The sequence below is a fragment of the Adiantum capillus-veneris genome, chromosome 18 (genome assembly GCF_014529385.1).
Source record: "Adiantum capillus-veneris isolate H3 chromosome 18, ASM1452938v2, whole genome shotgun sequence".
NCBI classification, from domain to species: domain Eukaryota; kingdom Viridiplantae; phylum Streptophyta; class Polypodiopsida; order Polypodiales; family Pteridaceae; genus Adiantum; species Adiantum capillus-veneris.
This window is the reverse complement of record NC_140948.1, coordinates 90,410,029-90,435,925: the sequence shown is the minus strand read 5'-3', so window position 1 is coordinate 90,435,925 and position 25,897 is coordinate 90,410,029.

Genomic DNA, 25,897 nt, shown 5'->3' with positions numbered 1-25,897 from the left:
TTGTTGACCCAGCGGTCAATACTCCCCCCTTCCGCGTTCATGTCTTCCCCGACATGACCTGATTGTCGATGGCGATGTGGTCTTTTCTGTCATTTTGGCTTCATCTGTGGCACTGCTTGTAACTTTGTCGAACCACAACAAGAACTATGATCCATTAGAGCGGACATCTATCATCATAACCATTCATCTTTTGAGATCCTCTGATTACTTTTGTGTCTGCTCTTCTTCATTGGGGACTTCTTTGTTCCTGTGCAATCATGTTGTTAGTGTTGTCTGCAGCTTTGTCATTGTAGGCCATTCTTTGACTTGCTATTGAGGAGAAGTATGCTATGATCTGAAATTAGTGCTCCAATTCATTTGTCAATTGATTTGAGTAGCATTTCCTCCAAAGGGAAAAAAACCCGGTGGGAAAAAAAATGCCTTTGGTATACGCTCTTATTGGAGTTGAGCAGTTGAACGTGAAGTACACGTTCATGAAAGGTGAGTTCTTGGGTGAAACACGGAAAGAGTGCCTTATGCAAGTGCCAATTATGGGACACTCTATATGCATATGAGAAATTTGTCAACAAAAGCATGCAATGTGAAAGAAGGAGATGCTGGGTGTTTCGAAGAATAAATGAAGCACATGTGACATCAAAAGATGTCTCAATAGCTTCCACCTTTCCAAGAAGGGTTGTCGATGTAGAAGTTTCTCCACTTGTATCTCATTGTGCTCAGTACGTGAGTGTCTTTTGGACCTTCTCCTTCACTTCACCAGACTTAAGTACTTAGACTTCGACTCTTTTGCTCACCTATACCAGCATGAGCGACACAACGTAAATATGCTCAACTCTTCCAGCTTGAGCAATACCTAGAATATCTAAGACGCTTAGACCACAGAGAATATTACTTGAAGCTTTGGGACTAACACCTCACTCATTTTGTGGCTTAGCTACTTGACTCTGACTTGTATGACTTGTCGGTTGCCTATTGACACTGCTTTGTGACAAGTTCTTTGGCTGTTGTAGTGGCTGCTGAGACATACTTTGTGAAGTTTCATCGTTTCCATGTACCTTCTTCTCTTTGTAGTGCTCAGGCCTCTCGTCAGTCTTTTCTTCATGTGGATTATGGATTTTTTTATTTTTTCTTAATAATAAACAAAGAAAATCTATAAAAAAAACTTAACAAAAGAAAAATCATTCAAATAGAAATCTAAATGCTATGTACACTATACACATGTCCCTACGGGCTCATACTCCTCTGTAACACTACTATGAGGGCATATACTCTATATTTCGTCAAAAAATTATCACAATAAAACGCAAAAATTCAATGCCTCTCACAAAACATTGCCCTCTAATAGTCATAATGTTAGGTCCGCATTCAGAATGCCTCCCCCCTTCCTATTTGGAGTCATCCTTTACGATAGGGTATCGCAAAGGGTATGTGTTGTGTTTGGGCAATTAAAAGTTGTGCCTATGCAGGCCTTGTAATGTAGCCCTATTATGCATACACAGACAATGCATGGAAAAGATTTATGTTGTGCAAGATGTGGGTATAAGCAATTTGCTTGTTGGCATTTGTTGGCGAGGCTTCCTATTCTAAGCAATGTAATGGTCTTTGAAGCTCCTGTATCGTTGCTTGATTGAAGCGACTTGCTCTCTTCTAACTGTACTGTAATCGTAGGAAGAATTGTAAGAATTCAAGCGGCGATGCACTGACAGCAGTTTTGTTGTTCTTCTTTGGGATCCATTTCTTTGCGATTATTGGTTGTTTTGTTGCTGACGCTCGTTTGGGAACCCATACTTGCCCGTGCTTCGTTTGTGTTTGAAGAGACTTCTTTGGGATCCACCTTTTTGTTGTGTGAGTCGACAGTGGTCTTTGCTTCAGCCCATGTACGCTTGGTTGGGGACGGGATTTAGGCTTTGAAAGTTGATATTGTGGTTGTTTTGGAATCCAAATGAATTCCTGACTTTTTTGTGCTTGAATCAACTTCTTTGGAGCCCAAACCTGAGTTGTGAAAGATTATGACTTTGTTATATTCTTACCCATTCGTGCACACTTTCCTTGTTTTTGTTTTGGTGTTGAATCTTGTGATTTGTCATTAGAGATCTTCGTCTTCTTGATCCATATCTGTTTTTGGCCGATCTGGCTTTTTGGTATCCAGATTTGTCGAGCTTTTTGGCTTTGACTTGTTGTCCTGTTCTTTTAACCTGTCATGGTTGTTGCTGAAGGGGTTGGTGATAGTGATGGCCTGAGTTGATGATAGGGGATGTCGTAAGATTCATCACTATCGCTACTATCCTCAGCAAGGTTGACTTCTTGTACTTTCCCTTGATTTTTTGGCTGGTAGTGGAAAGTTACTGTCTATTTTCTCGTGGGTGGTAGTTTCTTGGAGGACTTTTCTAGCCCATTGATTAGAGCATTGTTAGCTCGTTGCTCTGGTCGTATTCCTCCTAGCTGAGTCTTTGCATCCTTATTAGGAGCCATGTATGAGGATGCTTGTGGTGGCTGTGTCTTCATCGAGGACTTTGGAATCCACTTTTGATGCACTTTATTCGTGTAGCGATGACATTGATTCCCGGGTCGTTGATCTTCTTGAAGCTCGAAGTGTTCTACAGAGTCATAGAACTCGTCGTCTTCTTCATCTTTTGATTCTCCACATTTCTTTGTTTGCTCCTTATTTCAAGAGTTTGTTGATGTCTGGATCTCTTTGTTTTCTTGGATTACACTCACTGCAAAATAAGGAACGACATCATAGCCATTTTCATCACAAAACTTTGTTGTGGGAGCATTCTCCACGGCGCACACGTCCAGAGTAGCTAAGATGTGTTCCCATCCAAAAGGCTCTAGCTCTACTTCAGGAAATGGTTCTAGGATATAGTCCCTATCCTCTATAACCCGCTCTAGGATACATTCCTCACGTTTCAAGCTACCACATTGTGAAGCTGCACACATCCACAGTTCTTTAGGCTTACCTAAGCAAGCTGGAAGTTCTGATCCTGCTACTGTGGTGGAATCAAACTCCTCAACCGGTGTTCTCGTTGCATCCCTATAGCTATTGTCCCTCAAGTTTATCTTTGTTATGGTTTCCATGTCTCAGGTATATATGGTCATAACCCCAATCTTGGACCATTTTCAGTTGTCGCATGAATGGTCTTCCCAGAATGATGTCATAGTTGTTCTTCTTGCCAAAGTCAACAACAGCAAAAGTGTGTTCATATTCAATGCCACAAGAAGTAACGAGTACTTTTTCTAAGCAGTCCTAGGGACTTTTCCTTGTGTCCGTCTGCAAGATGCAGGGTCATTCGTGTAGATATCAAGGCAGGTTTTCCCCATTTTTTCCAAACCTCTTTGGTTGCAATGGCCACACCAGCTCCACTGTCAAGGATTGCCATGGTTTTTACACCATTGAATTCCACAGGAAGGGTGGTGTTTCCATCTTCTCCCTCGTAATACTTGTCTAACTTGTTTAATGGCACTGGCCTAGTATTTAGTTGAGGCATTTCAAGCTCTTTGATGCCTTCCTCGATTTGAGTCATTGGGGTTTTTACACCAAATTTCTCTAGACATTTACCCACATTAGCCCACATGTTTGGTCTTATTCTGCGCAACTCGGCTAACATTATTGTACATGTGACTGGGGTAGATAGAATATCTACTAGCCCCTTTGAATCAATGGCCTTGTTGGGAGACAGTCTCTGTGATGGGACTGCAACCATATGTGACTTGGTCTCGTACTCTCCCATGTAGGACGGTAGTGTTCTTAGTGAATGGGGTTGACTATCCATAGATTGTACGGATCCTTTGTCGCCCCAATACGATCGCACATCTAGATTCGTTTGAGATCCAGTCTCAAATTCCTCTATTGGTGGTAGAAACACTCCTCGTTCATCACCAGTCTTGTCTACTCGTCTTCTTAGGTCATCGGCTTCATTGGCCTCTCTGACTTGTTTCCACAATTCGTCAAGACCATCTATCTCTTTACAATCCTGAGGTATAGCTTGGTGAAATCCATCGGAAGAGTTATCCGTGGTATTAAGTACTATCCTTGGTTCTAATGCTGGGTCTTTGAGGTTTGGTCTGTGCTCATGACTAGAATCTGGCACGGATCACATCCTCAGGTTTTGCAACTGGTGGTTCTACTAAAGCTTGGGCTGTTTGAATCATTTTCTAGCACATTTCAAACCTTTGCTTTTCTAGTTCCGCATAGGGATATGTCATCCACCTGTGTTCTTGGGTTTGGTTGTTTTTGAGCTTCACATCATAGGCTTTCAAGAGGGCATCTAATGTCTCATTAACCTTCTCTGCCAACACAGATCCTCCTGAACTAGCACTTCTCGGTTTCTCATCCGTGGATGGTTCTTCTAGAGGTTTAACCATCTGTGTAAGAGAAGGTGTCTGTAATGGAATTTGCCTATTCAATTTGAAAGTAGTGGAATTTAATGAGAGTACTTTCAAGAAATGATTTTGTGAGCATAGCAGGTTGACATAATTGAAGATAGCAACATAATCATAGCAATTAGTTAACTTGGCATAGACAATACTTTTGCAAGAGAGAGAATTTAGAGAACATGACAACAGTTGAGGACCGGATTTATGTGGAGCCGGTCCCCCCTCCAATAGGCATTTGTATTATGATTTCTCCCATAAAGAGAGACTTGTTACAATACATTCTTTGTGTTCCTTGTGACCTAGGTGAAGCAATGAAGATGGAAAGCTTCGTGCATCACCATCATAGCATAACCTAAACTTGAAGAAAGATTTAACTATACCAAGCCTCAGTCCCAAGACCTCAAACACCTTTGAAGGTGGAGAGAGCTAGCAGGGAATGAGGGTAGGGAAAAGGAAGAAGAAACATTTCATACGAGAAAGAGTTGGTTCCTCACTTATCATAACTCTTGTGCTAGCATACATAATAGCATAGTAATGAAGAAGAAATAGATGGCAAGCTCAAGCATTGAAGCATGGCTCTTGGATGGATTTGCACTCCATAGCCAAGAGTGTTGGTGTAGGCTCTCAACCTCTACTTGCTTGGAGAAAGAGAGGGATCTCTTGCACTTTGCATAGTACACAATGAGAGTGTTTTTGAGTGTTTGTGGGTGAGTATACCCCCTAACCACCCCCCTAGCTTGCTTGGGTCGACCCCCCCTTGTAGCTCATGATTGAAGCTCATTGGACCCCTCCAGGCCTAGCCAATCACAAGCACGAGCCATTATAAGCAACAAGGATAGCCTTCGGACAAGTGTCCCCCTTTCCCCTTTGAGAGAGAGGACTTGATAAATGCAAAATCAATTAATTAAATATCCTTTATTATCATTGGACCCCTTGGGTGGCCAACCAATAGGTTTCAGGCACACCATGAGGGCAACATGAGGAGGAACTTGACAAGTGTCCTTGCTACCTCTTCAAGCTGGGGCTTCCCTTGTGTGTGTGTGTGTGTGTGTGTGTGTGTGTGTGTGTGTGTGTGTGTGTGTGTGTGTGTGTGTGTGTGTGTGTGTGTGTGTGTGTGTGTGTGGGTGTGGGTGTGTGTGTGTGTGTGTGTGTGTGTGTGTGTTCTCTCTCATCCCCCCCATTGTAGGCTCGCCCCCCTCCTTGTAGGGATCTTTTTGACTTTGGATGAGCAAGCCCCTTAGTCATCAAGCATGACTAAGCACTTGAAGTAGGGGGTGTTCCCACAAGCATCTCAGGCAATCTTCTCAAGGCACCTCAAGCACCTTAATCATGCACCAAGTCAAGCACCTCAAGAATGGAGCCAGTCAAGCATCTTAATCAAGAACCTCAAGCAGGACAAGCACCTCAAGCACGACAAGCACCTCGAGTTTGGGCCGGGTTCCCACCTCAAGCTCAGCCCTAGCTTACCTAAGGTCAAAGGACTTTTACACACATTATTGGAGGTCTTCAATGAAGCTAACCCTAAGGTATTATGCTCCATTGGTTAGCCTTGCTCTTGATAGACCATCTCCCATTTGGGCCCCTTTACTATTGGCCCCGTGTTGAGATAGATCTATAAGCACATATCTATATCTTAACACTTGTTCTCGTTTATTCTCCCACATTAAGTGATCAATTTAATATGAGAAAATCATTTGGGTTGGTTAGATATTATATTTTATGACATTACCTCTCTCTTGAAATCATAGTCGTCCTCGACTATGAGGTAGAAGAGATAAAGCCTTAGTCATTAGTCAATCGTACGTAGCGGGTAGAGGATCCCTTTTTTACCCTACGACATCTTTCCAAGATGGATGACTAATCCATTTGGTGCTTGGGAGACATAGCTGCCGCAAGCATGTCTACTCTTTAGTCCATTTCATTCTCCCAAAGTAGAGTGACAAATTCTACTTGGTGTTTGAGAGACGTCGTCATCACAAGCATGATTCTAAGCGTGCATACTAGTTAAATTTGTGCACAATTAAAAAGAGGACGACAAAAACATGAGTCATTTAAAAGAAATTTGTACATTTGCTTACTCTAATGTAGCATTGTAAGCATTGACAAGGTTCATACTATCCTTAAGTTGTACTCCTTGCATCCATCTAGCATCTTCAAAAGGATAATTTTTGAACTTAATAAGGTACCGTCGGATTATCTTACCATGTCGTAGTACCTTGTCTTCATGCCGAAGGACAGCTTCGGGTTGTAGCACCTCTTCTTGGTCTTCAACTTTGGGAGGGTCTTCAATAATTGGTTCAGTTGGTGGCTCTTCTTTGTAGGGCTTAAGTAGTCTTACATGAAAGGCATTGTGTATAAGCCAATGGTTGGGCAACTTGAGTTGATAAGCCGTCTCATTGATGGGCTTCAAGATTTGGAAAGGACCATAGTATCTTTTTGCTAGTTTAGCATAATACTTTTGATGGCCCGTAGGATTTTTGCCCATCGTTTGCCTTAATCGAGCCTTAGGAAACTTGAGTAAGACCCAATCATTTTCTTTGAACATTAAGACTCTTCTGTGCTTATCAGCAGCAGCTTTTTGCCTTTGTTGAGAGATGGCTATAGCCTCCCTAATCTTTTGAAAAGATTCTTGTAGGTCACGGCTATACTCATCGGCAGCGAAGATCCCATGTACTTTGAGTAGCAAGGGACTTTTAGGTCTTCCCTCTATGATCTCGAAAGGTGCTTTCCCCGTAGAAGTATGGACAGTATTATTGTAGGCATACTCTACTAGAGGTAAATACTTTTTCCATTGTGAGCGTTGATCTACTTCGGTAACATAAGTCTTGAGTAGATCGAGTATCGTAAGATTGGCTATCTCACTTTGGCCATCTGTTTGTGGATGATAGGCCGAAGAGAAATTCAATCTTGTTCCTAGATTTTCAAAGAGACCTTTCCAGAAATTACTGGTCATTCTAGGATCTCTATATGACACGATGGATGTGGGTAATCCATGGTGCTTGAAAATCTGCGATATGAAGAGAGTTGCCATTTGATGTGCCTTAATAGTCTTTTTGACAGGAATAAAATGTGCTTGCTTGCTAAACCTGTCGACTATTGTCCATATTCCTGTATTCCCATGGATAGACTTGGGTAATCCAAAGATGAAATCCATGGATATACTCTCCCATGGTGAATTTGGAATAGGCAATGGCTGGAGTAATCCAGGTTGCTTCCCTCTATCATACTTGGTCTTTTGGCATACTACACATTTTGAAACATACTCTTGTATGTCCACTTTCATGGTAGGCCAATAGAAATACGTCTCTACTCCTCGGAGAGTAGGTTGAATACCTCTATGCCCTGCATATGGAGGAGCATGGGATTCATACATAACCTTCTCACGAAGGGAATGGGTAACACATAGCCTATTGCCATGGAGAAGATAACCATCCTACAAGGTGAATGGTTCCTCTTTCTTCCCCAAAGCAAGGGCTGACATTATGTCTCTAAATTCAGGGTCAGTAGCATACTCATCAATCATAGAGGATAGATCATTGTGAGTAGCTATAGACACCGCATTAACTTTTGGTCGTCGTGAAAGTGCATCGGCAACTTGATTGTGCTTACCAGCTATGTGAGCAATCTGGAAATTAAATTGCGAAAGAAAATTTGCCCACCTCATTTGTTTGTCGGAAAGCTTGGTTTGTGTCATGAAATACTTGAGACTTTGGTGGTCGGTTCGTAGGATAAATGGAGTCCCCAATAGGTAGTGCTTCCATGTGTCTAGGGCATGTAGAACAGCTAAAAGCTCTTTCTCATAAATGCCCAAGACTCGTTCATCACTATTGAGCCTTCGGCTCTCATATGCTATGGCATGCCCTTCTTGAAGCAAAACCGCTCCAAGGCAATCACCACAAGCATCACATTGGACCTCAAATGGCTTTGAGAGATCCGGAAGCACGAGGACTGGTTGGGAAGTAAGCTTCTCTTTGAGTTTTTCGAAAGCATTTTGCTCCTTAGCAGTCCATACAAACTTAACGTTCTTCTTTGTTAAGTCGTGTAGTGGTCCTGCTACTTGAGAGAATTTTGCTATGAAGCGTCTATAGTATGCACACATACCAATAAAGCTTCTTAGCTCATGTAGATTCCTTGGGATTAGGCCATGATTTTATTACCTCTAACTTTGATGGATCCATACGAATACCATCGTGAGAGATAATATGACCTAGATATTGAATCTCTTGAAGGAAGAATTCACTTTTCTTTTGGTTGAGAAAAAGTTTGTTCTCCCTCAAGGCTTGAAAAATCACTTGGAGATGTTGCTTATGTTCCTCCAAAGACTTGGCGTAGATGATGATATCATCAAAGAACACTCCAGTGAATTTACGATATGGTCTAAAAAATTTCTCCATGAGACGATTGAAAGTAGTTGGTGCATTAGTCAAGCCAAAAGGCATGACTAGATATTCATAAAGACCAAATGTTGTGCGAAACGCGGTCTTTAGGATATCTTCATCCACTATCCTTATTTGATGATAGCCACTCTTAAGGTCAATCCTACTGAAGTAGGTAGAGCCTTGTAGCTTATCAAACAGATCTTCTACCCGAGGCACAAGAAATCTGTTTTTGATAGTGATATGGTTTAGTGCTCGATAGTCCACACACATACGGTATGTACCATCTTTCTTTTGCACTAAAAGGACTGGAGAACAAAAGGGAGAGGAACTAGGCCTCACCATCCCTTTGTCTACCAATTCCTGTACTTGCCTCATAATCTCCTCTTGTTGAGCTTGTGAGACTCGATAAGGAGGTTTGTTAGGCGGTGAGCTTCCTGGAAGGAGCTCAATACGATGGTCATCATCCCCTCGTTTTGGAGGTAGGTCCATAGGGATATCATCGATGAACACATCTTGGAATCCTTTTAGAAAAGTAGACAAGTCTAACTCTTCTTGATTCCTATCATTTTCATTTGATGAAACATTATTAGCTTTTAGAGACTCTTTGACATAAATCATGTACGCAGAAACTGAGCTCTTCATTGATTTATCAAAAGAAAGAGGATTTACAAGTGGAATAGTGCGACCACGCTCACTAGCATCTATATACATGTTCTTTCCCCTGTAGGTGAAGTAAATTCTCCTTTCAGGGAACTTCATGTTGGCAGCCATGCGATCAAACCATGGTGCCCCTAGGATAACATCCTGATCTTGGAGAGGAGAGATGAAGAAGTCTTCTTTGTCGACATAGATTTGGACATGAAGCCTCAACTTCCCAATCAAGGGAGTAACGGAGGCTTGTTGTCCCTTGAAAGCTGCATCAGCTGTTACTATATCTCCCATCTGAAAAGCTTGAATGCCCAACTTGGTGGCCAACTCTATTGATATGAAGTTGAGAGTAGAGTCTGGGTTAAACAAGATGAAGGCATCATGCTCTCTTACCTTTCCCCACGCATAGGAAAGTGATGATCCTTTGCAATGAGCATCCTCTTTTGGATCTTCGATGGTGGAAGCCCTAGGAGTCTCATTGCGAGTATTCTTCTTGGGGCAAGAACGATAGCCATGTCCTTGCTCCCCACACTTGAAACACTTATGGTCCTTGCGAAAAGCTTCAAGCTCTTCAGGAGAGAGTTTGTTTTTACCTTTGTAAATTCCCTTCTCCTTGGACCGATTGTTGTTGTTGTTATTGTTGTTGTTGGAAGTGCCTTGGGAATTATTTTGAGCATTGGATTTCCCCTTTGCATCATTTTTATCTTTATTTTCCATGGGCTTGACATTACGTCTAGCCCCTTGATGGAAATTGATGCGTGAAGCAACCATGGTGTGGTGGATTACTTCGGTAATAGTACCGGGCCGTTGAGAGTTGATGTATTCGGCCATCTCTTCAGGTAATCCCGCACAGAATTGCTGTCTTTTCTCGGCAAAGTCTATCTTTTGAAAGACAGTATCTTTGAGATGTAAATCCCAAAACGTGTCTACATACTTGTTGATAGACTCATGAGAGAGAAGCTTCAAGCCGCGCCATTCGGTAAGAACTTTATCTTTAGTATCACTTGGAAGAAATTGCTTCATGATGGAAACTCGTAGAGTTTTCCATGTCTTTGGGGCTTCTCCATTGCCACGAAGGCTAGCCCACCATTGACGAGCTGATTTTTGGAAGTGCATAGCTACATGGCGTAGCTTGGAGGACTCTGTGAAGCCCTCGTCCCCAAAGGCCGCATCAAATTGCTGGATGAAGGCCAACACTTTGTCGGTAGCACCAAAGGTGCCATCATAGGTGAGAAAAGAGATACTCTTTCCTCCCTCCTTGAACTTCTTTAGCTTTTGTGACCTTCGCCATGCAGGAAATGATTTGCTATGTCCTCCCCTCTTGTATTCTCTAGGAGAATAGCCATAACTTTCATCGGAAGAGGAGGAAGGTGAAGAGGGTGACCTCTTCCTAGCCCTTTTCTTCCTTTGTTTCCTCTCTTGCCTTTCAGAGTGATGAGGAGGACTATGGGTTGCTCTTTTCCTCTTGGGAGGAGTAGGCGATCTTCTAGACCGCCGTCTTCGTGGAGCCACGTCTTCAGAAGAACTTAGACTTTCATTGCTTTCGTTCTCTTTGGATTACTCCTCTCAAATGGGAGAGAGTCTTCTTTTGGGGGTCTCTTCAAAAGGCCTCCTAAGCTCTCTCTCCTCTGGGAGAGGAAGGGAAATTCCATAAGCACGAAGTTGTTGAGTAACTTCGGCTTGCAAAACAGGGTTGCCCATAGCTTGTTGCAACCTAGTGACGAGATAATTCACAAACATGGGAGCATCATCATTAGCACCTTCATGTGCAAAATCAAAGCTATCAATGTTCATTCTACTCTCTTGATTATTGTCATCCATGCTAACAAAATTTATGTTTATACTTAGTGTATGCTTTGGCAATACAAAACCTTAGTTGCCACTCCTCTTAGCCTTTGAAAATCGGCTCTTAAGTATCTACACCCACGGCTCAAAGTGGTTAATTATAGAGAGTAGAGGAGTAGGTCTAACATAGCAGAATTGCCAAGGGCTAGCTCCTTTCGGACTTCTTATGGCTCAATAATGGTAAAGTCGTAGGCAAGTCTAAAATGACTCCATTATTAAGTCCAAATCTCCCGAGGTGTGCACCATCCCCCACATAGTGGGCTTAACAAAACCGATATTAGATCCCAGTTCCACTTACTCTATTATAATTAACAACATCAACCATTTATAGGCTACTTAAGGACCTCTCTTCTTAAGCAAGAAAAGAGAAACCAAATGCTCTGATACCAATGTAATGGAATTTGCCTATTCAATTTGAAAGTAGCGGAATTTAATGAGAGTACTTTCAAGAAATGATTTTGTGAGCATGGCGGGTTGACATAATTGAAGATAGCAACATAATCATAGCAATTAGTTAACTTGGCATAGACAATACTTTTGCAAGAGAGAGAATTTAGAGAACATGACAACAGTTGAGGACCGGATTTATGTGGAGCCGGTCCCCCCTCCAATAGGCATTTGTATTATGATTTCTCCCATAAAGAGAGACTTGTTACAATACATTCTTTGTGTTCCTTGTGACCTAGGTGAAGCAATGAAGATGGAAGCTTCATGCATCACCATCATAGCATAACCTAAACTTGAAGAAAGATTTAACTATACCAAGCCTCAGTCCCAAGACCTCAAACACCTTCGAACGTGGAGAGAGCTAGCAGGGAATGAGGGTAGGGAAGAGGAAGAAGAAACATTTCATACGAGAAAGAGCTAGTTCCTCACTTATCATAACTCTTGTGCTAGAATACATAATAGCATAGTAATGAAGAAGAAATAGATGGCAAGCTCAAGCATTGAAGCATGGCTCTTGGATGGATTTGCACTCCATAGCCAAGAGTGTTGGTGTAGGCTCTCAACCTCTACTTGCTTGGAGAAAGAGAGGGAGCTCTTGCACTTTGCATAGTACACAATGAGAGTGTTTTTGAGTGTGTGTGGGTGAGTATACCCCCTAAGCACCCCCCTAGCTTTCTTGGGTCGACCCCTCCTTGTAGCTCATGCTTGAAGATCATTGGACCCCTCCAGGCCTAGCCAATCACAAGCAGGAGCCATTATAAGCAACAGGCATAGCCTTGGGACAAGTGTCCCCCTTTCCCCTTTGAGAGAGAGGACTTGATAAATGCAAAATCAATTAATTAAATATCCTTTATTATCATTGGACCCCTTGGGTGGCCAACCAATAGGTTTCAGGCACACCATGAGGGCAACATGAGGAGGAGCTTGACAAGTGTCCTTGCTGCCTCTTCAAGCTGGGGCTTCCCTTGTGTGTGTGTGTGTGTGTGTGTGTGTGTGTGTGTGTGTGTGTGTGTGTGTGTGTGTGTGTGTGTGTGTGTGTGTGTGTGTGTGTGTGTGTGTGTTCTCTCTCATCCCCCCCATTGTAGGCTCGCCCCCCTCCTTGTAGGGATCTTTTTGACTTTGGATGAGCAAGCCCCTTAGTCATCAAGCATGACTAAGCACTTGAAGTAGGGGGTGTTCCCACAAGCATCTCAGGCAAGCTTCTCAAGGCACTTCAAGCACCTTAATCATGCACCAAGTCAAGCACCTCAAGCATGGAGCCAGTCAAGCACCTCAAGTATCTTAATCAAGCACCTCAAGCATGACAAGCACCTCAAGCAGGACAAGCACCTCAAGCACGACAAGCACCTCGAGTTTGGGCCAGGTTCCCACCTCAAGCTCACCCCTAGCTTACCTAAGGTCAAAGGACTTTTACACACATTATTGGAGGTCTTCAATGAAGCTAACCCTAAGGTCTTATGCTCCATTGGTTAGCCTTTCTCTTGATAGACCATCTCCCATTTGGGCCCCTTTACTATTGGCCCCGTGTTGAGATAGATCTATAAGCACATATCTATATCTTAACACTTGTTCCCGTTTATTCTCCCACATTAAGTGATCAATTTAATATGAGAAAATCATTTGGGTTGGTTAGATATTAGATTTTATGACAGTGTCTCCTTTTCCTCATGTTGTTTTATCTTCTCCTCAGCTTTGGTAAGCTTCTTAGCTAGGGATTTTTTCTCTCGTTCCCTGCGTGCTTTCATCCTAGTCTTTCTAGCTTTCCAACTATTTAGTTTGCTCTTGGTTTTCTGACTAGGTGCGTCTATCTTTGGTCCATCATCTGTCTTTGGACTCATGTCACTTTCCGTGTTCTTTGTCTCTGGATTCTCATCAGCTTTCTTTTGAGCTTGTGCTCTCGTAACCACTTGAACTGGTACGACATTTTCATTTTCTGAGCTACTAGGTAGCTGAACAATCCCTAATACATTTGTCGTGATTTTCCTGATCTGGTTTGGGTTTTTTGGGCAATTGGGGATCAAGTGAGTGATGCCACACTCAAGACAATAGGCATTTACTTCAGTGATCTCCGTATGAGGACATTGTTTGACCAACTTTTGTGACAATCTGTCTCTGGTTGAGGATATTCTTTTAGCATTTCCTCTTGGCTATAAGCAAGCTTTGACCTAGAGAAGCCGCTATTTGCAATGAATCGCAATGTCCTTTCGTCCATTTCATATTTTCGTTCTTTCGACTGAAACCCAGGAGGTGGAGGTTGTACCGGCCTCACCACTCCATGTGTTTATCTCACATTTTGTTGCTCCGAAGGGTAGTACTCACTTTGGTTGCTATACCACATTGTAGCTGGTATTGGCATTGGTTTATTTGATGCTTCCATCATTGGCATGTATCTCATGTCTACCGGCATTCTAACACCTTGCAGCGGAGGTTGTTGTCCTAAGACAAGTTGTGACCTTAAAACTCCTACTGGTCCTGGTGCATTCCCCGTAATGTATCTAGGTGGAGTAGGTGCTTCTGGAACAGGTTGTACATACCTCTCCCTAACATTTTCCATGCTATAATAGCACTCTTCCTATGTCTGGTTCATCCATTTTCTCTCAATTTCACACCACTTCGGCTCTCCCGAATCAGACCTTACAAGAGGAATCAACCTCTTAACCAAGTCGTCGATAAGCTTTTCTTGATCAATAGGTGCCGTTGGCTTGGCAATGGACTCACTTATCTGTGAAACATTGTGCTGAGAGGATGTGTCATCTCCTTGACTCTTTAAGTCCTTTTCTTTGTATGCCTCACAGTTATCCACTAGATAAAGAGCTTCTTTGATCAACTCATTTAGCGACATCCTCCTTATCATATGCAGATCCTTCTGAAGGCCCGCATGTCTCATTCCCTGGATAAATATCAGCATCAGTCGTGCTTGCGTAGGTAATTCCACTCTCGGACAGAGCTTAACATATCTCTTGAGCCGTAATGATGCTTTGCATACTGATTCATTCTCTTTCTATTTGAATCTATGGATTTGCGAGACCGTGTTGTGAGCAATGCCTTTTGGCGAGAATTCTTCAATAAACTCCTCAAACAGCTCATCTAGGGTCTCAAAATCCCATTTTTCCACCGAGTCGAACCATGTAGCTGCATCATCTTCTAGAGTCAATCCAAATCCCGCAAACTGTGTTGCAAAATCTGAAACTTCCTCTGCTCTCTGCTCTAATGACTCTTCTAAAATTCGTTACGTGATCTCTCGGATCTTTATCTCCGGAGTATTTTCTGTTTACCCATTTCTAGACTTGGGATGGTCTAACTCGTCGATTGTCTACAAGTCTAACCAGAGACTCTCCTAATCCTTCTCTCGTTATCGCTCTTGAAGGGAATCCTGGTGGCTCTCTTCTTGGAATTCCTATAGGAATTCTCGTGTTTGGTGGAGGCATTTGTGGTCCTTCATTGACCAAATATCAACCTCTTTCTAGTACAGTCGGTGGATTTGTGCTTTCTACAACTCTGTATTCTCGTCCATACTTGTCGACAACTATAGATCTCCATTGACAGTCGACTCCGTATGTGTAGACATATAAGAGCTTGTAATCCGTTATCTCTTCTAGGTATGGATTTGAGCACCTATAAATATTGACCTCATTGTCGTCAATGTATCTATATAGTCCTTCACTCTCATGACCAATCATCCAAACTCTCTGAACAAGATGGATCTTTATCAATTGCAAGTTTGGAAGATCCATTGTGGGAGGATATTCCTCTATCGTCGGGATCTCCAAGCTTGTGTAAGCTGCGTTTTAATCTAGGGTAGACATGATTTCTGGGCTTAAGAGCTTTTTCTTGGTTCAAGTAGACTTAGTCCACTGTGTTCAAGTTCTTTGGTTAGCGAAAATTCGAAACTATGTCCAAAACCACAACCGTTTCGTCACCATTCTCGCAAATTGTCGCTTTCAGACACCCCTAACTTGCGGATGTATTTTGAGGCCTCAAACGACGTTTTTTTCAAAGTAGAACTAAATGGTTGCCATTGGCATACATTTAGTTCATGTGTTGCTCTATGATCTGTAGAGCCGCTCTCACGCTACGTTTTGATATAAAAACTTTTCCGATCCGATACCGTTTGTGAAAGTTATGGCCAAAACAGTGAAATGCAGTTTAGACTGGTCAAAATGAGTCCAAATTCAATTTTAAAAGAAGATTTGGGATCTCTGTGACACTGTGAACACTCCTGTATGGTCAAAAGTATAGTTGAACCCTAAAACTGGCCTAGAGACGCCCTACGCGTAGGATGTCTATATGCTCAGAATTTAACAAAATTTGGTCTAGAAACTCCCCTTAAGTCGAACAACACAATGGTATGCTCAAAGGTTGATTTGGACCTAAAAATGTCCTTGAGACATCCTACGCGTAGGATGTCTTTTTGCTCAGAATGACTTGAAATTTTCACCCCAGCTTCTCCTTGATGTGTTGATCATAGTGGTGTGCTCATAGGTTGGTTTGGAGTCCTAAATCAAGTTGGAGACATCCTACGCGTAGGATGTCTAACTGCTCAGATTTTGTCCAAACTTGATCCCAAGATTCTCCTAGTGCTCAGCAACCCAATGGTATGCTCAAAATTGAATTTGGATGCCATTAGGTCAAGATCTGGGCTGCATAAGCTTCTAGTGCACTCCAAGAATAGGATGTCTGACAATTCTTGTCTTTGCTTGGTAAATAGACCAAATAAGGTCCAAATTCACTTTTGAAAAAAGTTATGGAATCCTTGAGACACTTAGAACCTCACTATATGGCTACATTAGAATTTTGACCACTTTATGACCATGGAGACATCCTACACGTAGGATGTCTTTTTGCTCTGTTTCAGCTCAAACTTGCATTGTAGCTTCCCCTTGATATGCTAAACTCACAGCTATTTTTACTTTTTGATTTTGACACCTATAGGTTGGTCAAATGATCAAGAATATGTTCCAAAAGCCTGATGTCCGTTCTGATGAATTCACCAGTCAAATCAACTCCAAATTGGACCAAAATTGACTAGGAGGCTTACCTAAGGCTATACAACACCCTGCTATGTCCACAGTTTGAATTTGGCCTCTAAATCATGCCTTAGACATCCTATGCACAGGATGTCTAACTGCTTAGAATTGCCCCAAATTTGAACCATAGACTCTCCTTAAGGTGCTGATCACTGTGGTATGCTCAGAGGTTGATTTGGAGTGCTAAATCATGGTGAAGACATCCTACGCGTAGGATGTCTAAGTGCTTAGAATTGCCCCAAACTTGAGCCACAACTTCCCCTTGATATTAGCAACCCAATGCTATGCTTAGATTTTAATTTGGATGTCAAAAGACCCCAAAACTAGCTGTTCTAGCCTTTTTTCTCAAAAAAAAAATGCTAAAGTCTGCTTAAAACCCAATTTTCTCACCCAAATGAGCTGAAAACTCTCACATGCACTCAAAACATCATGTATAACATGCACATGAAGTCACTCTATGGTTTGGTCTCAAAAATTATGCCTTGGGCACAATTTGGGTAGGATGTCTGGCAATTTTTGTCTTTTGGTTTTATCCTGTCAAGATATGGTCAAGTTCCCCTTTCAAGGTGAAAATAGGGTAAAACCTACCTTCTGAACACACTGATCAACTCAGAATTTCAAAATTTCCACCAGATCACCCTGTAGACATCCTACACGTAGGATGTCTTTTTTCTCAGAATGGACTTCTGTTTCTACCCAAGGTGCTTCTTGATGCATATAGCAAGAATATGTGATCACGACAAATTTTGGATGTCAAAATTGCTCAAAATCACCACTTTTGGGAAAATATTTCTCTGAAAGAGTAACATCCCCTTAACTCTCAGTCTATATGTCCAAATGACATGAGCTTTGGTGTGTGTGTCCAACACAACATGCAGAATATGGGTATAATGTCAAAACTTGATTTTTGCTTCCAGAATCAAGTGCTCTCTAGACATCCTACGCATAGGATGTCTACCTATGAAATTTTTGGCAAAATTCATCCACAAGAATCCCCAAGTCTTGAGCACTACTTTTCAAGCATTCCTACCAGTTTTTATGCAAAATTGTGCTCAGAATCTTAAGTTTCTTGTTTTCGCGGTGTCAGGAGTTTTTTTGAGCAAGGGATTGCGCATATGTACATATACATGCATGGTGCATCAAATAAAGAATTGCCCATTTTTCAGAGCCAGGTGGTTACGTGGGGCCCACATGTGTACAGGTAGGACAGGGTGTACATAGTGCATCGATTTTCACTATTACCAGTACCAGTGTGTTTTTGCTACAATAATGAGAAGTTGGTAGCACTTAAAACTTCTCAAGGAAGCTATCCGCGGGCCGACGACATGAGGTAAGCAGGTGCGTCAGATGGCATCTAGTGGCGTCAGGAGGGCGAACGAGGTCAATATTTGCACGCGGATGAGGACGGACACAATGTGGGTGTTTTCTTGTGAGAGTTATGCAGAAAAGTCATGATTAGGACCACTTTTTGGGGCCACTTCACGTGGTGGCGAGATGCATTATTGGAAAAAAGCTGAGTGCCAGGTGTGCGAATGATGCAAAAAGGTGACAACTATGCACTGCGAGGTCATTTTTTGGCATGTTCGGGGTCCGTTTGAGGTCATCTAAAAGGCCAAGGGTGCCCAAGTAATAAAGCTAAGTGTGGGAACTGAAAAAACTGAGAGAAGACCAGAAAAAACGTGGAGAAGAGAGGAGGAACAGCCGCAGGTGTGTTTTTGCTCATTTTGGAGCCTATTTTGGCCGTAAACTGCTCATCCGAGGTCGGATTTGAGCACTTTGACATTGTAGACTAGGGTTTTGGGCCGTTCCGGATGCGATGGCACTGTTCATTTTGCCAAATTGCTCACTCTTTTCCTGCTGTTTTTCTGTGTAAGTTTCTCCTATGAGCGAAGTTTCTGCTCTAGTTTGTGATGGTATCTGGCTTATTTTACCCATATTGTGTGATCTATTTGCCCCATTGGTGTTGGCCCACGCTCAATTGTATCTAAACATCAAAAATTATCCTCTTTTGAGCTGAGTTTTTTGGGTGTGTGTGTGTGTGTGTGTCTGTGTGGAGTGGGCAAGTGGATAGTCTCTCTCTTCTCACTCCAGAGGTGTGTTCCCTGTCTCGGCCAGATGTGTTGTGTAAGCCGAGTGGTGCCCCATAGTGTGTGTGTGTGTGTGTGTGTGTATCTTCCCAAGAGTGTGTGTCGGGTCGTTATAGAGGCGCTGTGTGTGTTTCCATCCCGCTCACATTCTTTTGGTGCCCCCACTGAGGATCTTCTTCGAGCTTCGAGCTTCGAGATTCAGGGCTACAGGTTACAGGTTACAGGTTACAGGTTACAGGTTACAGGAACAGGTACAAGTACAGGTGATTCACACAGGTATAGGTAACTGGAGTACAGTGGTATACTAGCAGTGATGTCACTTGCAGTTGTTGTGGGAATGCATCACTTGGCGCCTATTTGAGTGCATTGTCTGCTGGATTGAACGTTACTTGTGGAAACTGCCATTGTACGCATTTGTGGAGCCATACTTGGTTGTATTTGGCAGTCCCGGCCATTTTTGAGACTTTCTGAGACTTGACTATACGCGATTTGCATTAGCCTTCGTGTGAGGGTCGATAGCGTGAGGTTTTTATTGAGCTGGGGGATTCTCAAATGTAGAGATCCTTTCGGTGATACAGGTAGCTGGAGCACCCTTTTTGTGACCTCGCCATAGGCTATGTACTAGTGAGTCCTACTTGATGCTCGGGTTCTATTGTTGACAGTTTATGCATACATAGACAGTCTATATTTTGGGTTCCTACTGCTCTACTTCTGGGGAAACTCTATCGAAATTTTCCCAAGTTATGATGGCTGGTTTTTTGGTATTTTGAGCCATTTATGCTGTTATGCTGCTGAAATTTTGGCAAAATCAGAGGTTGAGTCAGGTGTGCCTTCTTGGGAGCTTCATGGTTGGCTTTAATGGATGATCAAAATGGCCCTCAGTTCACTCCTTTTCATTTAACTCAAAGAATTCAGATTAATGTTCATGTGTCCAAGAAGATCTTTTTCCAGCAGCGCATAGTCTTTATGTTTGGGCCAAGAAGATTGAGGGAGATCCTGGAATGTCCTTTGCCTGTTGTCATTCCGATGATTAACTATGAAAACTCATTTGATGTGCATGTGTTTGTCCTTATCTAAAGCTGAGCTCCATTGAAGTTTCTGGGGATTGGGTAGTGAAAAGTTTTGGGTTCTTGCACGTGTGTTCGAAGGGGTTCTCAAAGCATCATAATTTGGGTAGCCATGGCTTTCTCTTATCCGGAGTTTCATGGAAGAAGTGATGAAGATGTGGAAGAATTTTTGGAAAAGATGGAGGTTGCATGCATTAGCAACCAGATTCATGACCCTACGCAAATGTTACGCCTTCTCCAAATTTGTTTGAAGAGTGATGCACGAGTTTGGTCTAAAGCATTTGAAGAGGAGTTGCGTGTAGCAGATCCACCTATAAGGTTGAGTTGGGACAATCTACGACATGGGTTGGAAGTGGAGTTTGTGAAGATAGAAGATCCTGACAAAGTGTGGCAAGAAGTACAAGGTTTGGTGCAGAAGGAAGGTGAGCCAGTAGATGCGTACATACGTAAGTTTTCATTGGCATGGGAGCGAATGTGCAAGGCTTTAGCACCACAGGTACCCCCGCCTGACATGATGAAGAAGGACAGGTTCTTAGCTGGTCTTTGGGAGAATATACGTTGGAGAGTGGAGCTAAAGAAGCCTAGGACATATGAAGATGCACTAGAGGTAGCAAGGAACAAAGAGTGGAAGCTGAGGAAAATGAGCCAGTTAGGGGTGGAGTCGTTGCCAATGAGGTCTGAATTTCAGCCTATAGAGTCTTTACAAGGTCGCATGTCAGGGGTTCATCACGAACCAGTGGTTCCTATTACTACTCAGGTTATGCCAGCAGTGGTCACTACAACAGTGCAAGATGATGGCCTAAGGCAAGACATGAGGCAAGTGGTTGATTTGATGAAGAATCTCAGCCTAAACATGCTAGGTCAAGTGGGAAATAATCGAGGTCAAGGGCGGTTTGCAAATCAGCCAGGAGGTGAAGAAAGGCCTAGGAATGGTGTTGGACAAAGCAATGGTAGGTTTTGGAGGCAGACGCCCACATGTTATAATTGTGGAGAGTTGGGTCACATCAGCCCGCAATGTGATAAGCCACCAAGGATGGGGGGAGACATGTATCCATTGCCAAGACAGGTGCTAACTAGGTCAAATGATTATGGCATCAAAATTAAGGGAGACGAAGGAACCAGTGGACTGACCCAGGAGGAAAAAGGGAAGACAAAAGTGCTAAGTGTAGTCACCTTGGAGAAGGCATCAAAGCTAGAGGATACATTAGTGATGCCTATTGGGAAGAGGACCACAGAGGAAAAGGAAGGAAGAAGTGCCCCAGGTCCTAGTAAGAAGAAAGGAAAGAGCCATGAAGGCAAGGATGTCAAGGCCAAGAGGAAAAGGAGAGCTCGTCGAAAGTTTCATGTTTCAGATTTTCCACTAGGGGATGGGCAATTAAGCTATGACTTGAAGGAGGATCTGACGAGCAGGAAGGCAGATGTTACTTTTGGGCAGCTTATAGAGATGGTGCCTAAGCTAAAGCGACAGTGGAAGAGGATGGTTAGTCCAATGGAGAAAGAGCCAGAGAGAGGTTCAGTGAAGGTGTTGGCAATGGACGAGCTACCAGAAATTTGTCCAATAGTAGATGTGTGGCATAAAAGGAAAAATTTGGGACAAGGTTATGTGGATGGCGGAGCCCAAATATGCATCATAACACACTCATGTGTTGAGAAGATGGGTCTCACAGTGGCTGGGGTGTCAGGTTTTTGGATCAGATTGGCAAACCATCAAAAAGTAAAATGCTTAGGTGTTGTAAAGAGCTTAGAAGTGGAGGCATATGATGCAAAGGCAGTGGTTGATTTTCATGTGATGCCAGCAGGGTTGGGAGCATATCCTATTATACTGGGCAGACCATGGTTACGTGCAGTGGGAGCTGTTCAAGATTGGCGACATGGTACTGATAGCCGTTTTTCGGCTCTCTGTGATTGCCATAGTGAGTTATCCCCCCCTATCAAATCACTCAAACACTGTGGTTACCCTCACCCTTTCACTGTATATAGGTGCGTGTGAGTTAGGGGACTTTTCCCATATCTCCTTACTGAAATAAAAAATCCTCAATTAGCTAGTCATTGGGCTAGTTGAGCCAAAAAAATAAGAAATATAAGTATATTATGGCCCATGCGTATGTAAATATTTCTTTGTATATAGGGACTAAATAAAAGATTTTTTCATAATTATTTTGGTATTTATTTAAATATTTCTACCTAGGTGTGTGTTATTTATGCTCTGTACATTGCCTCACCATTACCACATTTTTCTTACCATTTTTCATACTCTTTATTCCATATAGAAATATTTTCATGTAAGCTTCTCTTATATTTGGTGTAACTCCACCCCAACAAAAATCCAAAAAAAACTAGTTTTATTTATGTGTATAATTTTTCACTATTGTGATTTTTCCCTTCCTACATCTATTTTGTTTTTGTTTTTTTTTTTTAATTATAACACCAAAAATATTTATCTTTTTATGGTAGCCTCATAATGAGAGAGATCTCTTTTGACCCCTTTATATTTTTTCCACTTATATTATTTATATTTGACATGTACATATTTTTTAGACCCCTCAATATTTGATTTTCTTAGTTGTACTATTCACTTATATCATGATCTCAACAATATCTTCAATTATAGACCTACCAAATAAGGTCAAGGGTAGGTGGCATGCATACATGCACTATGGAGGGCTCACTCTTGGAGGTATTCAAAAGAATCATCCAAAGAAGGACCCCACAAGGACCTTGTGCAGTGGAAAAAAACGGTCGGTTTTGCTGAATTTTTAAAGTTCAATTGCTCTCCGAATTTGAAAAGGTGATACAAACAAAAGTTGTAGCTCGTGGTCTGAACTTTTGCCTCAAATTTTTTCGTATTTTTTTGAGCTACGAGCTGTGAGCTATCATTTTATTAGTGGACCCCAATTTTCCCATGTTATGCAGCCACACTCTCTCTTCCACTTTATCATTTTCCTCTTTCACACACACTTCTCCACTCATCATCCCCACCTCTCTCACCCCTCCTCTCTGCACCCTACTCACCTTCTCCTCAACCTTGAAGAATAAGAGAAACCATGGTAAACTCATACCTCCCACACACAATTCCATTCCAAAATTGACCACCTAGTCTCATTTTTCCTCCTTCAAATTACCCATATCTTTCAAAAAAACCACAAAATTCAGCCTCTTCTCTTAAAAGACAGCATCATGGTGGTTGATTACTCAGCTTCAATTACCTTATCTCTCAAGGAAGGTCAAGAGTGGAGAAAAAATGTATCGTCAAAGCTAGTGGACCGTCAACAAGCGTCAAAATTGGCCCTACTCAAGACACTTGGAGCATCAACCTTGTAAGAAATCCACTTTTTCTTACCTCTTAAGAGTTTTTATTCCTTATTTGTATCCTACATGGATACTCCCATTGTAAATATCCAATTCCATTTGTAAATTAATACTAACTCTACTAACACTAACCCACTATGAAAAGTCATATCACCTCCATTTCTCTCCTCTCTCTTTCCCCACCAACTTCTTGATAATTCCAAGCAAAAGAAATTCAAAATTGCTATAAAAGGAAGGTGTAGCTAGCACAAAAGGGGGAGCCATAAGCAAGAGCACTATGCTATAGCTTGAGAAGCCAAGCTCAACCTCTCTAGAAGGAGCTCTTGAGTGGAAGCTCATTGTCTTATGCATGTGCATGTGTTGTAATAGGGGATTAGCAAGGGAACTCTATGCCATTGTAAGAGAGAGAGTGATCATTCAATTGAGAGTAGGAAATCTATCATTTCTCCTACTAGTGTAAGCCCAACATTCGCTGAATCAAGGAGGGTGGATTTGGACTAAGCTTGGATACTTTGTCTCCCTTCCAACGTGAAGTAATGGACAACAATGATGCGTAAGTGTCTTGGTGTTTTTTGTTAAGTTCTTGATAGCTTGTCTCTGGTGTTGTCATCAATCTAGCCATAAATCCCACATACTGTAAGAGGGCGACAGGGTGGAGAGGACTCCCCTGGCCTTAAGACAGTGATTGGGGTGGCTTTTCTTGTGATGTGTTGTGGTGAAATTTACGCAAGCTATGTTGAACAAATACTAATCTCACTTTGATTTGTCATGAGAGATTTGTAAGAAGGTATTAATGCAACAAGCAACCCCTCCCCCTTTCTCTCTCTTTCTTAAATATATAGTTGTGTTTGCTTGATCATTGCCGATACGTTTCAAAGCAGCCCGAGCACTCTCTCTCTCTCTCTCTCTCTCTCTCTCTCTCTCTCTCTCTCTCTCTCTCTCTCTCTCTCTCTCTCTCTCTCTCTCTCTCTCTCTCTCTCTCTCTCTCTCTACGCGTCCTAGTTCGCATCCAAAACTAGGTGGTGCCCCAAATTTGTGTAGGGTTAGGTTGCGGGTTTGTGTGTGTGTTTGTTGTTTTTTTTCCAACCCCAACCCAATTGAGCAGCACGGGAGCCTTGAAGGGTGTCTAGAGGTTTCTCTTCTTGTTGCCCGCCCCGGACCGCTTTAGTACGATTAGCCTCTATGGAAAGACAGGTACCAAGAAGCTTTATAATATGGACACAAGGAAACGATTAGAGGAGCTTTGTGAAGATGAGGATGAGTCTAGTGATGAAGACTCTTCCACGGTGATAGATGAGGACAGTGATAGCACTACCAGCAGTGATGAGGATGCTGATGTTGCATTTCTTTCGATGGATAAAGAAATACAGGAGTGTGGTTTAGTCGCATTTGCGAATGAAGTTGAAGATGAAAGTGAAGGGCCTTATGAAGTGATTGAAGGGCTGATGCAAACCAAGGTTGAGTTGTCAAAGAAGCAGGAATTAATGACGCAAATGATTAGTGGAGACCTCTCAGCTATGGAGAAGGATATATTTTTGCATATGCTGGCTAGTTTTCCTGATTTGCTCATTACTTCATATGAAGAGATCAGAGGGTTCAAGGGTGAAGAGATGCATATAGAGCTGAAAGAAGGTGCTAAGCCAGTGCGGCAAAGGCTAAGAAGAATGGGTCAAGAGCAAATGGAAGCCTTGCGGGTAGAGGTGGACAAGTTATTAAAGGCAGGGTTCATAGTTCCAGTGGAGACCACAGAATGGGTGAGTCCAGTTGTAGTCAGTCCAAAGAAGGATGGGAAGTGGAGAATTTGTGTGGATTTTAAACCCTTAAACGCAGCCACTAAGAAGAACCCATATCCTCTTCCATTCATCGATCAGATCTTGGATTCAGTGGCAGGTTATGAGAGGTACAGTGTGTGTGATGGTTTTTCAGGCTATTTTCAATTGAAGATTGCTCTTAAAGACCGCACAAAGACAACTTTTATTACGCCATGGGGCTGCTATTGCTACACAGTATTGCCATTTGGGTTGTCAAATGGACCTTCCTTCTATCAAGAGAGAGCAAATTGGGTGTTGGAACCATTCATTGGTAGTTGTGTTAAAGCTTTTATGGATGACTTCTGTGTCTATAGCAGTAGGGCTGATCACCATGAGAAGCTGCAGATGGTATTGGCTCGATATGATGAATGTGGAGGACAACTAAATCCAAAGAAATGTCATCTAGCACAGCCAAGGGTGAAGTTATTGGGCCATATGGTGTCAGAAAATGGGATTGAGGCTGATCCAGAAAAGGTTAAGTCTATTATTCTTCTTCCATCACCTACGAGTACGAAGCAATTGGCAACCTTTGTACACAAAGTGAAGTACATGGCAAGGTTTATTCCATTGTCTTCTCAGATTCTTTATCCATTACAACAAGTGGCAAAGCATGATCCATTGCAATGAGATGACAAGTGTGAAGAAGTGTTTCAAGAGGTGAAAGAGGTGTTAGGGGGGTTGTCAGCCATGCAGGCTCCTGATTGGGAGAAAGTTTTTTATGTAAATCCATCAGTAGGGGATGATTCCATTGGAGCCATGCTATTGCAAAAGGGGAAGGGCAGCCATTATATGAGGCGAGTGTATTGTGCAAGCCGAGTGAAGTTGGTAGCGGAGAGAAAGTTATCGGAAGTAGAGCTAGTGATGGCCAATGTAATATTTGCTTGTCGACGATTTCGTCATTAC